General features: G+C 49.5%; 1 long non-coding RNA gene and 1 other non-coding gene across 5 annotated transcripts in view; both read left to right on the top strand.

The window, feature by feature from the left end:
* LOC140600188 (uncharacterized) overlaps positions 1–16,326 on the top strand; it is a 38,428-nt gene extending 22,102 nt beyond the window's left edge. The window contains exons 4-7 of one of the 4 annotated variants that reach the window (XR_012003385.1): positions 12,082–12,326; positions 12,434–12,597; positions 15,012–15,482; positions 15,720–16,326. This is a non-coding gene — a long non-coding RNA (uncharacterized lncRNA). Of the gene's footprint in view, positions 1–12,081; positions 12,598–15,011; positions 15,483–15,719 lie in introns of all 4 variants that reach the window. The other 3 variants (XR_012003382.1, XR_012003381.1, XR_012003383.1) reach the window with 3 other exon arrangements.
* LOC140600579 (U6 spliceosomal RNA) lies at positions 11,964–12,068 on the top strand. The gene has a single exon (XR_012003776.1). It is a non-coding gene; the product is annotated as a U6 spliceosomal RNA (small nuclear RNA).
* Positions 16,327–16,709: the final 383 nt, after the last annotated feature.

The raw sequence follows: 16,709 nt of genomic DNA, 5'->3' as shown, positions 1-16,709 counted from the left end.
GAAACACTCAGGTCAAGAGCTCAGGTCATCCACTTTTTGCCATGCAGGCCACCTGCGCCTAACCCAGCCCCTTCATGTTTGCTTGAGTTGTCCTGGTTGTCCGTTCTGCCTCTGAGATCCCATCTCTGGGGGATTTGTCACAGCTCAAAAAGGAGCAATAATACAGCAAGTCATTCTTTCTACAGATATTTACCAAGTGCCATCAGGCCCCGTGTCAGACCTCTTCCAAGCACGCGGTAATTGGATTAGCGCTCCCATCCCCTTTCTGGACAGTTCTGTGGGGGTTCTCTGGGCCTGCAGGCAGTGCCTGAGCTCAGGCTGCTCTGGGGAGCATGGATTCTGACCAATGAACAACTGACCTGGCAAAGGACCCAGACTGGGCACAGTATCAAAGTGAGGGTGAGAATGGGGCACCTGGGTGGCTCGGTCGGTTGAGCATCTGCCTTCGGCTCAGGTCATGATCTCAGGGTCCTGGATCCAGCTCTGTGTCGGGCTCCTTGCTGAGCAGGGAGTCTGCTTCTTCCCCTCCCTCTGCCTGCTGCTCCCCCTGCTTGTGCTCTCTGTCAAATAAATAAATAAAATCTAAAAAAAAAAAAAAAAAAAAAAAGCCAAAAAAAACCCAAAAAAAGGGTGAGAACTGGCCAACCCTGTCTGTCATATCCAGTCTCTGGCAGGGTCTGGGTGCCTCTGCCTCTCTCAGCAGGGAGCCTGTTTCCCTCCCTGGGCCTGTCTCCAGCTCTCAGGCCTCTCCTCCTGCCTGTTTCTTATCTCTATTTCCAGTGTTTAGAAAATGTCATCCTGAGTGGCCAGGGCTGTGAGCTGCTGTGAGAGCAAGGAGAGTTTTGCTGCAGGGTGATGGGGTCCCCGGGGCCTGGTTTCGGTGCTCAGAGCTTGTCAGAGTTGCAGGGACCACCAGAGACCAGCCACTCCTGCCAGACGCCCGCTCGCTGGCCCCACCAGCCCCCTTCTATTTCACCTTGGGAAGGTTGAGATTTGGAGTTTTGCAGGGAATTCAATGGTTTCTCTAGACCCCAACTTCCCCCTACCAGCACTTTTTAAACTGGAATCCAGGGACACCCACTCTGCTTCTCTTGATCAACACAAGGCCAGAAGGCCGACCTCGTCTGCTTAGGAAGAAGCCCTACCAGCATCCATGTGCAGACAGCACTCCTGCGGCGCCAGGGGCCAGGAGGGCTGGGGGGGCAGCCCCGCCTCTGAGAGGCCTGATGCCCTTTCATGCTGGCAGCACAGGCTTCAAGGACTCAGTGTCCTGGGGTGACAGAGGCCCCAACCTGCTGTCCTTCAGATTATAAGGACTCCAGTCACTAGCTCTTCTAGTCTCTTGGCCATTTTCTCTTTCCCATGAGGACTGAAAAGAAGAAACAAATGGATGTTAGTTCCGGCAATGAGGATGTGGATAAACTGAGGGTTGGGGGGTGTCTTGAGATCGGGGGTGGGCAGACTGCTGATAGAGCTTCTTCCCCTGGCAGGTTATTCATAGACCAACCCCTCCCCACGGGCTTTGGTGTATACCAAAGAGGCACAACCAGGAGACAGATGTTTTCTCCAGATCTTTCCAATCTTATGGCTTTTATAATTAGACCTGGAAAAACATCTTTCCTTTTCTTCATTTCTTTGAAAAAGCAAGATTGGCTGAAACACAAAGCGATCATTGGAACCTTTTGAAAGTAGAAAAAAATAAAGAGATGACCTTTTGAGAATCATGCTTCATTTCCCCATTCTGCCTCCCCATCTCTTCCCCATGGCTCCTGCCCCTGCCTCGGTGAAGAAAATGCCCCTGCTGTGGCTTTGACTCTAGAGGAGATGGGAGACCAGATAACAGCCCAGTGTTTCAAAGCCATTTTCCCCAAGGACCCAACTGCTTGCAAAGTCTCTGAAGAAACCTTGGCCAACCTCCTGGCCCAGCTGCTGGCCTTGAAACCGAGGCTGCTTGGCCTGTCCAGGAAGCCCGTAAATCCCCAAGTCGGCAAGAAACTACACTCTGGAGCTTGCCTTTTGCTCAGATGCCTGGCTGCAGGCCCTGGACTGTCCTCAGCCAGTCTAGAAGCTGGTGTAAATAAGCACGTTTATCTAAGGTAGACCTCATTTTTTCTGAGGAATTGTATCCCCTCGGGGGCATCAGCAATCAAAAAGTTCATTGTTCCCTTTGGGAGCCATAGCTCTTTCCCACCTGACAGTTGATATTTAATTGATGGCTGCTGTTCTTCATAGGGTTTTCAGCACATCACATGGTATTAGTACAATTTCAGCTAAATGTTAACTCCTTTGCTTCTGAGGCACAGAGTGGTGGCTCTCTCAATACCCATCTAACCTGCCATAAGCCCCCAAAGGGATAGTTGCACATATATCACAGGTCACAAATTCTCAAGTCTTGCATTCCCGGAGACCGGAACCAAGCACAGCTTGCAGATGATAGCTCCTGGGAGTTGAGGCAAGCTGTGAGGGCTTCAAGTCTGGGAGAAAAGAAGGACCCTTTTCTCTCTCGAGGGTGAGAGACCTGGGGAAACCAGCCTGGAAGCCTTGAAGACGTGGGATGTCAACATTAGAGAGGTACAAGATGGCCAACAGGCAGAATTTGGGACCCCACCAGGGCCATGCAGCAGATGTGGGGCAGATGAAGCCAAACAGCTCATGGGGTAAATCTTCAGGCCCTGGACGTGGCAGTGGGCTCCAGGAGAAAGCAGGGGAGTTCTAGATACAATCCAGGCTGCCCTCAAAGCTCAAGAGCCTCAGGAGAGAGGCCGCCAGCCAGACTGGCTGCCACAGGCCTATCTTCTACCCACCTTGTCTCCTCAAAGACTGCCTGGCCTCAGGCCAGTCCCTGCACCCGTGCCTCGGGTTTTCCCATCTGTGGCAGGGGATGGTGCTACTGAAGGAAAAGATGGGGACTCAAAGGCTGAGGGAAATGCTTAGTACAAGGAAGGAGCCAAGTGAGGAGGGGTGACTGCTGTGGGGACCACCGGCCACATCTTGCCAGCTGAGTTCCATCTTGAGCCTGGGAGCCAGCAGGCTTTATAACCACAAGCGATCCTGAGATGGCTCTTGAACCACAGTGCTCGACGGGCGGGCAGGCCTGGCCCCCTCGTGGGCTCAGGGCCGAGCCTCCGCCGGCCGGGGCCCTTCTGCCTCTGGGGCTTGTCTCAGGAGCTCTTGGTGGGCTGACATTGCCCCGAGAGATCCTGGCCAGCCCTCCCCCCTTCTCCCCAGCCTTTCCTGCTTGGGTGTTTGGGATTAACATGCATCCCTTGAACCTTTTCATTTTTCTACCCAGATGGAAACTTGGCCAGCCACCAGGCCTGGATGTGCTCGCGGTATGGCTGGGCTCAGGCCAAGCCCACGGTAATTATAATCACATGTGAGGCGCCCGCTGGCTCGCTGGGCGCCGGGGGGCCGGGGGTGAGCACGGCTGCCAGCGGGGAGGGCCTGGGCTGGGCGCTGGGCTCCGGGCTCCCGGCTCCAGTCAAGCGTGCAGACAGCGGGGCCTTGGGCTCCTGCCCTCCCCTCTCTGACCCTCAGTTTCCTCGATTAAATAAAGGGATGGGCCTACAGGCCCCAGGAGGGCCCTGCCTATGCTCTGGGAGTCCCAGATAGCATCAGAGGTGGACGGCTCTCAGGCGGACCGGCCCCCTGTGCTCTTCCCAGCCCTGGCCTGGCCTCATATGTGCACAGAGTGGGGCCTGCCCCTGCCCTGCTTCATCGATCTAGATGCTTTCTCACGAGACACAGCGCCACGGGGGGTACCGAGACGGGCACGATCCCATGGGTTGGGAGAGGGTGGGTTTGAGAGTGCTTAGGGAAGAGTCTGGAAGGAGAGATAGAAGAGTGTCCAAGACAGCCTCCGCAGCTGCCCATGTGACATCCCATGTGCATAGGCCCCTCTGCTGGATTTCATCTATTTTCCAGTGTAACACTATTCTGAGCATGGATGCGGCAGCCTGGAGAGTCCTTCACCCAGGGGGTTGTCATGGCTTTTTTCCATTCACAGTGGAGTCTCAGAAGGCTGTCATGAGGAGCCGTCGAAGAGCCGTGAACAGTGGTTCGCTGGCTAACAGGCGTTGCCACTGGCAGGGGTCACATTCCCAAGCACCCAGTCTGCGTAGAGGTGAGGGAGGGGAGAGTTTGTCCAACTTCGCAGAACCCTAGCAGGTGCTCTCCCTCACCCCGCTTTCTACCTGCGTGTGTGCCTCTCTTCCTTGGCCTCTCGTGTCTTTTTCCGCTGGATTTCTCATTCCCTCTTCTTCCTTTCTCCTTTCTAAGAGCCCAAAGATGTGGGGGAAAAAGCATGGCCTGGGGGTCAGGCAGCTTTGACCTCCGAGCCTCAGGCTTCTGGTCTACGAAATGGGGTGGCGGGGAGGGTTACTGATAACCTAACCACGGTGTGGTTGGTGAGATTAAGTAGGACGATATGTACAATGCTTCAGGCCGGGCAGAGAAAAGTGTCAATAAAAGGCAGCATTATTTATCCTAAATATCGACCAAAATTCGTCTTAAAAGATTGTTTATACTCAATTAACGTTTATTCCCATCTTTAATAAAAATCAGGTAATTCCAACTTTTCTCTTCCTTGCGCTTATAAAATCGAATGACCATATTCAGATGGATTGGTCTCCATTGCCTGTGGCTTCTGGTTTTCCTTGCTAGGATCTAACTTACAACCACGCTGCCAGGGGCGTGGGGAGCTGAGGACCCCCATGCCCTCCGCCGGAGGCCCAGGCCCTGCAGAGGCAGGCGTGCTGCTGTGGTCCCCCAGTCTGGAGGACCAGCGCCCCTCGGGCCCCCCTTCCCACCTGCTCAGCAGAGCGGCTGCCCCCACTTCTCCGCTGTGCTTGGCGGCAACAAGGGGTTCAGAAGCCACTGTGTCCTGGGAAGAAGGGAAGGGGCATGGGAACTGAGAGATAGAAGAGACGTTTTACAACATGTTTAGACATGAATACAGGCAAAATATTTGTCCCTGCCCAGGGCACACCGTGGAGTGCCAGACACGCGGGAAGGGGACAGGGTTAGGTGTGACACCCGTGGGGGGCGCTGGCCAGTCAGCCCTCCCTCTGCCTTCTGCCTCTTTATTGCAATGTGAGGGACTAAACACCAAGGTCCCCTTGGGTTTGGGATCCTAGCCTCCCAGGACTCTCTGATTTGTGGGAGCAGAAGTCTGGTGTGCTTGGCATGAAGGATGGGACCCTTCCTGCCTCCTCTCCATCCCCGGGTCCGGGTCCTTCCCCCCAGCCTGTGAAAGGCCAGGGCTCTGCTCCCTCAGACGCAGACAACCAGACACGACGACACTTCCCAGGGTCCTGTGACCCTCTCTTGAACCACTGTTCCACCTTGCTCCCTCCTTTTACTCCTGAGACCTCCCAAAAGCGTTGGGGGTACAGGCGGTCTTGCCCCGCACCTCTCAGGCCCTGGAGGGAAAGCGCGGAGGGTGTGCTCACCGGCAGGGAAGGACGTCGGCCTGATGGCTGCGCGGCCTTCTCGGGATCGCCTGACGCTCGCTCGCTCGGTTCTGCTCCCAGGTGGCTGTGTTTGGAGCAATGAGCCTGTTTTCATTTCCTCGAGCTGCTGTAACGAATTACCACCAACTTGGTGACCTAAAATAACAGAAATTTATTCTCTCACAGTTTTGGAGGCTAGAAGTCTGAAATTAAGGTGTTGTCAGGGCCACAACTCTCTCCAGAGGCTCTGGGGGAGAATCCTTCCTCCTGTCCTCTGCCTTCCAGTGGCTTCCAGTGGCTTCCAGCGATCCTCAGCTTGTGGCTGCATAGTTCCAGTCTCTGCCTCCGTCTTCACATGGCTTTCCTCTGTGTCTGGCTCCTCCTTCACGTGTTTCTTGTAAGGACACCCACTATTGGATTCAGGGCCCACCTGAATGATCCAGATGATTTCATCTCCAGGTCCTCAGGGACACCTGCAGAGTCCTTTTTTTCCACATAAGTGCCCATTCACAGGTTCCAAGGACCAGGACATGGACATACCTTTGGTGGGGGAAACTGTGTCCCCACCAGAGTGCTCCCTCCCTGTCCCCCCTCACCTTTCCAGGTGGCTGGATGAGATGTGGGCATCTGAGCTCCAGACACAGGCTTAGCTCCAATCTGCAGGCTGGCCTGTCGCCCGCAGTGCGGTGGCCCACAGGTCTGAGCCGGCCAGTGGGAGGGATGCTTTCTGGGATGGGGAGACGGGGAGCCCGAGCCAGCTAGTGGTGGGGTCAGAGGGGGAAGGGTGCTGGGAGTTGATTCCCAGGGTGAGCAGAGACTGAGAGGGAGCTGCTGCTGTAGGCAAAGAGCAGCAAAGTGGCCCACGGAGAGGAAGATGGAGCAGGCCCAGAGAGGAGAGGGGTGCCCTGGGGACACCTCGCAGCTCACCGGAGACAGGGAGAGAGCTCTTGCTTCCAGGGACTGCTTTGGCTCCTGGTAGCTCTTCAGACACAGTGCTCTGCAGAAAAAAGAAGAACCTATTCCCTGAGGCGTTGGAGAGCCTTTTTTGGGGGGCCACGGGAGCCTGAGCAAAGAAAGAAAGACATTCCTTGTTCTATGGCTGGAGCCCAAGGTCACCTCCAAAGACTCTTAGTGAAGACATTGCCTTAGCGATGTCACCTTACTGCTCTTCCCATCAAGAGGTGATGTTGTCTCTCCTCCCTTGAATCCAAGCTTGGCAACATGACTTATTTTGGCCAATGAGACCTTAGCAAATGCAAGCAGAGGCTGGAAACCCACTTGCACGTGAGGATTGCCCTCTCTTTGGCCGTGGTTGGAAGGCAGAGACCAGAAAGTGGATGGGCCTGGGTTGGCTGCTGCAGAGGCCACACGGAGAAGTGAGGTAGGTCAGCCTTCCACTTGCTGACTGTTGGATGTGGGAGCGGGAACGTGCTAGACCATCCAGCCCTAGTCAACTACCAGGTGACTATGGCTGCATGCGTGAGCCCAGGCAAGACCAGTGGAAGAACCACCAACTGAGTCCATCCAAACTGCTGACCTACAAAATTGTGAGCCAAGAAAGTGGCTGCAGTCTTGAGCCACCAGATTTTGGGGTGGTTTGCCTTGTACAGTCCCCAGGTAGGAGAGCCTCCAACCCCCCAAATATGGAGTCAGGCCCTGGAGGGAGACTCTGGTGGCTCTCAGGGGTATGTGGCAGATCCCCCATGAGCCATCCACTCCCCCTTTTTTCTTTTTAGGAATGGAACTTTTAGTAACGGCACGAGTCCAGCTAACTAGAGACTATTTTGCAGCTAAGCATGATGACATTTTTACTGATAGAATGGAATGAGAGGGATGCGTGCAACTTCTGTTACTTCTTTAAAAGGAATTTGCTTGCCCTACACTTCCTCGATTCCCCCCTTCCTGCAGGCCGGAATGCAGAGCTGGGGCCAGTTGTCCAGGAGGGTGGACAACCTTGGCAGGGAGGCAGGACCTTTGAAGGTAGTGGCTCCCTTTGCCTCACATGGCTGAGCGTGGGGAGTGGTTCCATGAAAAGGGGGCTGCTATGAAGCCTACTTTCTCATTAGTTGGTCCTTGATTCCCTCTATGGAAAGGACCAACTAATGAGACCCCCCACCTTCTGAATTTCCCCAGTATTTTCTCTGCCATATTCTATATGCATCACATACGTAAGATAAGACAGTGACTGATGGGCCTGGTGCCAAAGGATGTAGGGACACTCATTATTTTAATTTGTTTATGTGGGATCTGTTCTTCTGCTTCTGCTCTAGCACTTCAGTTTTCCTCTGGGAGCCACCCCTTCACCTGCTCTTAACCCTTGAGCTTTGAACAGGGCTCACCCCCACCCCAGTCATGAGTCAAGGCTAAGTCAGGACTCATCAATCCAGTAGGAACCCAGCAGGACTTTGGGAGGAAAAGGCCAGATGGAGCCTTAGAAGAGGGAGTCAGGGCTGGGGAGGAAAACCTCACTGTCCTTGGGGTGTTGAACTGGAGCATGAGATTCTGGGGCTATGAGCAGCCATTTGCCTCCACTAAGGGAGCACTCCCTCAAGAATGGAGCCAACCAGAGGAAGGCTGGTCTGAGAGGGAAGTTCTTGATGGTGCTGTTTGCACACCTGGATCAAGCAAGCCACCCTTGCCCTTTTTTAGTTACTTTAGCCAACAATTCCCTTTTATGCTGAAGCCAGTTTAAATTAGATTTCTATTATTGGCAGACAAGATGATTTAACTAATGCAAGAGGCTCAAACAGTCTGTTGAGTGAATGAATGAGCGAATGCACGAATGGGTATAACTAAAAGTCCCTGCCCTCCTACGGCAGGAATGCTCCTTACGAAGCCAAATCTCCAGCGTGATTTGGGCGGATTTCTTCGAGGAGTGATCCATCAAAACACTGAGTCTATTCATGATCTACAGGTGCCTCCCTGTCTAAGGCAGACAAAGCCTTAGAAGGAGAAGCAGCCAGGCCTGTCTCCATCCTCAAGGAGACAGACACGCACGCTTTCTGTAACATATTTATTTGTTTGCACGCTTTCCTCCCACCTGCTCCAGGAGGGCGGCAATGTTTGTCCTCTTCAGAGCTGTACTGAACATCCTTTCACGTGTTCCTTGGCCATTTGTAGATCTTCATTGGAGAAATGTCTGTTTTTCTCTCTTGCTCATTTTTATATTGGATTATCTTTTCATTGAATTATAAGTGTTGTTTATATATTCTGGATACAGGTCATTTACCAGATAGATGATTTGCAAATATTTTATTTCATGCAGTGGGTGTCTTTTCACTTTCTTGATGGTACCATTTGCAGCACAAATTTTTAAAATTTTAGCATATTAAAAGAAACTGCTTTATTGAAGTATAATTTGTGTACCATGAATTTCACCCTAATGCTGCGATTCAATGATTTTTTAGTAAACTTACAGAGTTGTGCATCACCATAACCATCATTGTAATCTAGTGTTAGAACATTTCCATCATCCCTCAAAGAACTTTTGTGGCCACTTGCAGGCCACTCCTGTTTCACTGTCAGCCCCAGCCAGCCACTCTGGATGTGCCTGCTTGGGACACATCCTATAAATGGAATCATATGATATGTAGTCTTTAATTTCTTAGCCTAATATTTATGAGGTTTATATGTGATACAGCATGTGTCAGGAGCTTGTTTCTTTTTAATTGCTGACTAGTATTCCATTGTGTATCTATTTACTAGTTGACAGTCATTTGAGTTATTTCTAGTTTTGTGCTATTATGAATAGAGCCACTATAATTTGATGTAATTGTCTTTGTAGCTTGGGCTGCTATAACGAAACACCATAGTCCGGGTGGCTTAAACAACAATTATTTCTCACCATTCTGGAGGCTGGAAATCCAAGATCCAAGTGCTGGCAGATTCAGTTCCTCTTCCTGGCTGGTAGATAGTTGCCTTTTCTCTCTCTTCTCACATGGCAGAAAGAGTGATCTGGTTTCTCTCTTCTTATGAAGACACTAATCCCATCATGGGGGCCCCACCCTCATGACCTCATCTAAACTTAATTGCCTCCCAAAGGCGCCACCTCCAAATACCATTATGTTGGGGGGTGGGGGCAAATAGGGCTTCAACATGTGGATTTGGGGGGACACAAGCATTCAGTCCATAATAGTAATTACTGATATGATTGGATTTACATCTGTCTTTTTGATGCGTCTCATGTCTGTTTTGTTCCTGTTTTTCCTTTATTGGCTTCTTTTGTGTTAAATAGCTATCACGTTAATTTCTTTGTTGGTTTTAAACTGTGTTATTTTCTTAGTGGTTCTTCTAGGGATGATATATGCATCTTAGCTTATCACAAAGTAAGAGGATATTTGACATTTTAGGTGACAATTTGTTAGCTAAAATTAGAAATTTGGTATTTAATAAATAAGTAATTTAAATATTTCATAATTCCATTCAATTTATATTACTGCAAATTAGTAGTTATTAAATTAACTTCATAACCATTTCATAAGTAATTATTTCTTTGGTACTTAGGCATTTGGTATGTGATCTCTGTCTGTACCCCTGCCCTGGGGTCTGCACATGTTGGGGACAGATGTGCCTTTCTCATATTGGCATGGGTGTATTTTTTTCACATAGCTATATTCAGAATATGAATTATATATTATGAATATTCCAAGTATTTAGCCTGCTTTTTATCTTATTTATTTTTACCAGTTATTTATTTATTTACTTATTTATTTTTAGTTAAAAATGAGAACAGTTTAATACTAAGAACGATAAGGCAAGGAAGTAGTTTTTGACAGATAAATTTTAACAAAGTTTCAGATAAATTTCAATTTCCCTGCTATTCATATAAAGCTTAGAACAAGCTATCACTACAGCCATATGTTGCTGTCTAAGATATTTTACCAGCTTTTTAAACTTAACATTTTGTTGTAGGCATTTTTATTCACCGTAAGTCTCGGTGAACTTCTTTTATAAAAGCTGCAGTTGGATTTCATTGAATGGGTGGGGCAAACTTCAGTTAACCATTTCTCTGCTTTAGGACATTTAGGCCATTTTCAGTTTTTAGCTTATTTCTTTTCTTTTTTTTTTCTTTAAGATTTTATTTATTTATTCATGAGAGACACAGAGAGAGAGAGAGGCAGAGACACAGGCAGAGGGAGAAGCAGGCTCCCCATGGGGAGCCCAGTGCAAGACTAGATCCCAGGACCCTGGGATCACACCCTGAGCCAAAGGAAGACGCTCAACCACTGAGCCACCAGGTGCCCCTTTAATTTGTTTCTTAATGTTTCAGTGAGCGTCTTTGCCCACCTCACACTTTCCCCATTTCAGAATCTTCGGCAAAAATCCACAGGGGTAAGATTACTCTGTCGAAGAGGACAACTATTTTTGTAGTTCTCCGGTCCCTATGATATTTATGATTTTCCTCCAGAATGGTGGGGTGTAATTGTGATCACACTCATACGCACACTGGGTGCCAACCGGTCTATTTGACATTTGTGTTCCTTTGGTGGTTAGTTAAGTTAGTTAGGTTGGACGTTTTTCTGTACATTGGTTTACTGGTCACAATTTGCTTTCTGTAAATGGTTTCTTCATACCCCCTGCCTTGTTATCTATAAGGCTCTTTGGTTTTAAATTTTCAGTTTATATGAGCCCTTTATGTAATACGTCCTCCTCATAACTGTTTAGGAAGGAGCCAGAGTACAAATACATAAAAACAGATAGTAACCTTTTATCTTTACTGTTTGCTGCTGATATTTCTCTCCACTTGTCCCTTTTCAGTCATTTTTTTTTTTAAATGCAGAACATTTACATTTTTCTGTAGTCAAACGGGCTAATCTCTCCTTTGTGATTTTTATCAGTGATTTCCAAGTTTAATGAAAGACATTCTCCCTCTGGAGATTTGATGAATGTTTAAGTCTCTCTTCTAGTTTTCCTAGGTTATTAAAAAATATGGAACTCTTTAATCCCTATAAAATTTTTCTTTAAAGACTCCCTCTGGTCTGAGGCAGAGGATAATTTCAAAGAATAACTTTCTCAAATTTAGCAGTTTCCTTTCCTGGTTTCTTTGCCTGTGTTGGCACTTGGGGCTGAGCCTGACCACGTCCTGCAGGCCGTCTGTCTGTCTATCTGTCTGGACGGAAGGGATAACAGAATCGGAACTTGCCTCTTGAGCTACACCCCCATCCAACAGGCAGCACAGGGTCATGGAAGAACAGGACCCAGAACTGGGTCTGGCCCCTGAGTGTGGACTCTTAGCCTCCCATTCTCCCTCTGCAAAATGGGGCCAAGAGCACCTGACAGACAGGGCTGTTGTGAAGATGGTAGGAGACAAAATATGGAAAGTTCTAGAACACCACTTGGCCTCTCATGGATCTCTCAGGGCCCTGCCTTTGCACTGACTTGACTGCTGGGTCCCACCCCATGACCAAAGGGACCCTGAGCCTCCCTCACCACAAAGCGTAGGCAGACCTACCAGAGCAGTTAAGAGTATTTACTTTTTTAGGTGAGAAAATTGAGGGTTAGAAAGTCTAAATGGTGCGCTTGCTTTGGCCACACACAAACTAAAATTGGAAAGATGCAGAGTTAGGATGGCTCCTGTGCGAGGATGACACGCAAATTCATGAAGTATGCCTTTTTTTTTTTTTTTTTTAAGAAGACGATGTAAATGTCAGAGCAGCCGACGCCCTTGCCTACTCTGACACACGGCATCCTCCGCTCTTCTTGGCCTCGCCGCACCTCAGCTCCTCAGCACCCTCAGCACCCTCAGCACCCTCAGCACCCTCAGCACCCTCAATGTGAAATGGAGCTAATTGTCCTCATCGGTCTCCACTGCTGAGGGGTTATTTGATGATCAAATGAAAGGCTCTGAAAAAGGCCACGGAAAAATCCAGAGGCAAGGTAGCGTCCCCATGGGCGGCTCAGTCCACTCCTCCCTCAGCCTGGACACAGACGAGGCCTTGTGTTAGGTCTGCAAGGCTCCCTGCCTCCCCGCCCCTGCTCCCCAGGAGAACCACGCAGAGACTCTGTGAAGGCCCCTTGTGCCCGCTGCTCGCTGGGCAAGAGGCCCAGGGCTTGGCGGAGGCCCCAGGAAGCAGAGCCTGGAGGTGAGCCGCACTCAGACCCCGCCGCGTTCAGCCTGGAGCTGCTTCTGAAGTCTCGGAGAGCCAGGGTGAGGAGGAATCTGGGGTCACGCAGGCCTCCCCCATTTCACAGATGTGAAAGCTCAGGCTCAGAGGGGCAGCCAGTTAGTGGTCATGTCAGAACTTGGGCTGGGGGATCCTGGCTCCCACACTTTCCACTTGGCCTCCACTGCTGCAGTGGCTTCCTTCAGAAGGGCTCCTCTGGCCCTTCTGGAAAATTCTTTGCAATTCGATGACATTTGAGCATAACTGCACGATGTTGGAGGATCAGAGCGCTTTGACAAGCATAGCAAAGCACTAAGAACAAGATGCCTCCACAGTTGGGAGGGAGTTTCCTGGGAATAGAATTTTCCAGAAGGGGAAAGAAGCGTTTTGAGCAGAAGTTTGAGTTTATTGAAACAGCTGGAAGAATGTGGGGGCAGTGGCTGGAGGCAGGCAAAGGTAGTGTGGAAATGTGACACCACCACCCTGGCATTTTGGCATTTAAAAATAAAGTTGCTTTCTCTTTTAGCACTATTTTTGTTTTGTTTTGTTTTATTTTGTTTTGTTTTTTGTTTTTTAAACAGAAGCCAGACTGCTCCCATTGAAGTTTGAGAGGCTAGCAGTGGTCCTGAAACCTGGCTACACATTGGAATCCCCTGGGTGTTTTCAAGATCCCAATGCCCAGATCAAACCCCAAAGCAAGCATATGGGGGTCTCTCAGGGGAGGACCAGGGCCTCAGTAGTTCTTAAAGCTGCTCAGGTGATTTGAATGAGCCGCCAAGGTTGCTCAGACGACCATCAGCCCCTGCATCACTTTGCCTTCTGGTTTGTGAATCTAAATACATAAACACGTGGGGGCAAAGGTGTAATTCTGTTCACCCTGCACACTTGTCCAGGCTCCTTCTCAGGAAGACCACCGGGAGAAATTTCACTTGTCTTCCCCCTCCCACCACCCATCCCCAGTCCAATCTTACTGTTGGGGCCTTACCCCGAGCCCTCCTCCTCTTAGAGGTGGTCCCAAATCAGGATGATTTTTCTTCTACTGAGTCATACTGTGCCTCTGATTTGGGCTCATGGCCAACATGCGAATCTTCCCTGTGGCTTCACCTGACATGGCTTGTTATTTCTGTTTTCAGCTATGTGCATATTCTCTGCCCAAGGAGATGGTCAACCCTCTGAGGACAAGACCCCCATACATTCCCTTCCCAGAAGCCCTGGGTTGTCCAGGAGCCTTCAGTTTAAGACTTGTTGTCCAGGAGCTGAACGAAGTCACTGGATCCACATGGATTATATTCAGCACATTTAATTCTGACAATGACTCTGGAAAATTGGGACTGTGCTATTATTACTTTTTATCCCCACTTTATGATGGAAATGCAGCTTAGCTCAAAAGCTGTGTCACACAGATCAAGGAAGTGGCAATACACCAGGCCCATCGGGCTTCCTTCCCCACTACTAACAGTAGACACGTCCTCAGAACAGGCAGGATTTTGTTGGGGGCCAAGCCCAGGGAGGCCTGATTGTCCTGGAGACCTCTCTCCGACTGGGCAGTCAGGGAGGCCATCTGTGAAGGGCTGTTTGGTCTCCAGTTCCTCAGGCCTGAGGAGGCAATGTAACAGGGTGGAAGTTTCCACTGAGATCTTAAGATGATAGGTATGGGTTCCCAGGGTCACTGGAAGCAAAGGGCACATTTTATAAGGAAACATTTTAAAACTTGTTTTACAAATCTTACAGCCCTGGGGAAAGGGTCTTGTTATTGAGTGCCAGGTTTGTCCTCTGTGAGGAAGAGGAGTGGGAGGTGCCTGCCTCTTGCATCAGGCCCGAGAGGGGGTTCGTCAGGGCTTCTCAGGGAAAGGAGTATGGGATCCCTACACTATGGGGAGATGGGCTGGAGCTTGACTCTCACTTGAGAGACCCAGAGAGCTAGAGATGGTTGGCCAGCTGCTCAGAGGACGAACCGAAGGACAGGCTGCTGTGCTGAGATCAGCCTGAAGTTCCCGAGTCTTCTGGGAGAAGGGATGCATGGATATATCCCACAGAACAGAACCAGAGAGGGTCTCTTGTGGGTTGAATTGTGTCCCAGGACCCAGGAGTGATGGCTGATGTTCCTGAATCAGGGAAAGAGCCACAGGGAAATGCAGCCCCAGATGGGCCCAAGGGGAAAGAAATGGGGGCTCACCCTGCCTCTGGGCCTCTGTCCCCTTGCCTAGCTGTAGACCCCAGCATTCGGGGTGGTTCTGCACGCTGGGCAAGGCCTTCTCGACCCTATGAGCCCTCCCGCTGACTCTGTGCACAGCAATCCCTTCTCTCGTGCTGCATCATAACTGGTCGCTGACCGTCTCTCTTCCAGGACAGTGGGCGTGTTTTGTCTGCACAGCTCGGTTCAGCGGGGTGCAGTTTTCTGGGTTCACATAACACAGGGCTCAGCAAATTTTTTCTTTTTTTTTTTCTTTTAACACAGAGAGAGAGGCAGAGAGACACAGGCAGAGGGAGAAGCAGGCTCCCTGCGGGGATCCCGATGCAAGACCTGGTCCCAGGACCCCAGGATCACGACTTGAGCTGAAGGCAGACGCTCAATCACTGAGCCACCCAGGTGCCCAGCAAACTTCTTCTTAAAAAGTTATAATGCTTTCAGCTTTGCAGAGCAGTGCAGTCTCTGTAACAACAATCCGACTCTGCTGTTGTCGTGTGAAAGCAGCCACAGGCCAGACATAAATGAACAGGTGTCCTCGTGTCCAGTGACACTTCATGTACAGAAACAGGCCGCTGGCCGGAGGGCTGTGGTTTGCCGGCCCCAGACCTGCTGTTTCTCATGGACGAAATCACACGTGAGCAAAAGTGAAACTTGCACTACAGTCGTATGAGAACACATTTGTATTTCCAGAACGAGTGTTAAGGCAGAAGAGACCGAAGGATGGGGCTGTTATGAGGGGTGAGTGGATCGGGGCCCATAAAGCCCTTACTGAGTCATTGACGGGTCCATGATCAACAGATGGTAGTGATCGTTCTTAGCTATGGGAGAGGGCTGTTGTTGGGACCACACTGGATTCGGGACGTCACGTACTTAGAACAGGGCTTGAAACAGTTTTGATCAAATCTAAGACATACTTTTAAAAAATCATGGTGAAATTCACATAATATAAAATTTACTGTTTTAATCATTTTCAAGGGTACAATCCAGTGGCGTCTAATGCATCCACAGTGTGTGCAACCATCAACATTATCTAGTGCTGGAACATTTTCATCACTCTGGAAGGAAGCCCCACGCACACTGAGCCATCATTCCTCATTCTGCTCTCCTCCAGGCTCTGGAAGACATACTTTTTTTTTTTTCCTCACATCTTCACATCTCTGAGACCCAGCTGTGCTTACAGTCAAGGGTCTTATGATCAGGGCTTCTCAGGTGGCAGTCCCACGTCGGTGTCACTGAGTGCAGGAGCATAAACTTGGCCGTGGCTCTTCGGTAGAGTTTTGTGCTTTCTTGGGCATGACGAAAGATACAGAACACAGTGGCAGGGCATAAATTTGATATTAATGAATCAAATATTCATCATCAGAAGACTAACCATAGTCTATGTTCCCTCCAAGGCAACAACCACAAAGCAAGTGCTTTGTGGGAGAAGAAAGGAAGCTACCAATGGTTAAAGCTGGGCTGTATTTTATTACTGAGATGTGTAGAAGATGGGGCCTGTCACATAGGAAGCAAGGCAACTGGAGCCCAGAGAGATTGTGAAATCCCTTGGAATAGATAATAAAAAATTTCAAAGTAATGAGAAGTTGGTGTGACTGGTTCATGCGTCACATGGGACTGTTATTAAGACATCATGTCTCAGTTTCATGGCAGTATTATTTTTCTTGATGGTACATAAAAAACAGCGTATCCTGCAATTGATGGCATCTTAAAATGATGATACAATATTATTACCATCACGTTGTACTGTTATTTCCATTTACTTGTTTCCCCCACTAGACCGGCAGTGTTTGGAAGACAGGGAGTTTTCTTACTCACTGCTGAATCCTCAGTGCCTGGCCCGGTGTGTAGTAGCAACCAACAAACGATGTGGAGTGAATGAAACTCATTTGGGAACTGATGCTCAAGTTAATTAATTAGGATTAGCACCCAGCTTTAAGGTCGCTGTGAAGACTAAGTGGAAAACCA

Source organism: Canis lupus, chromosome 11, assembly GCF_048164855.1.
Source record: "Canis lupus baileyi chromosome 11, mCanLup2.hap1, whole genome shotgun sequence".
Taxonomy (NCBI): Eukaryota; Metazoa; Chordata; class Mammalia; order Carnivora; family Canidae; genus Canis; species Canis lupus.
This window is presented reverse-complemented; position numbering and strand designations above follow the sequence as displayed.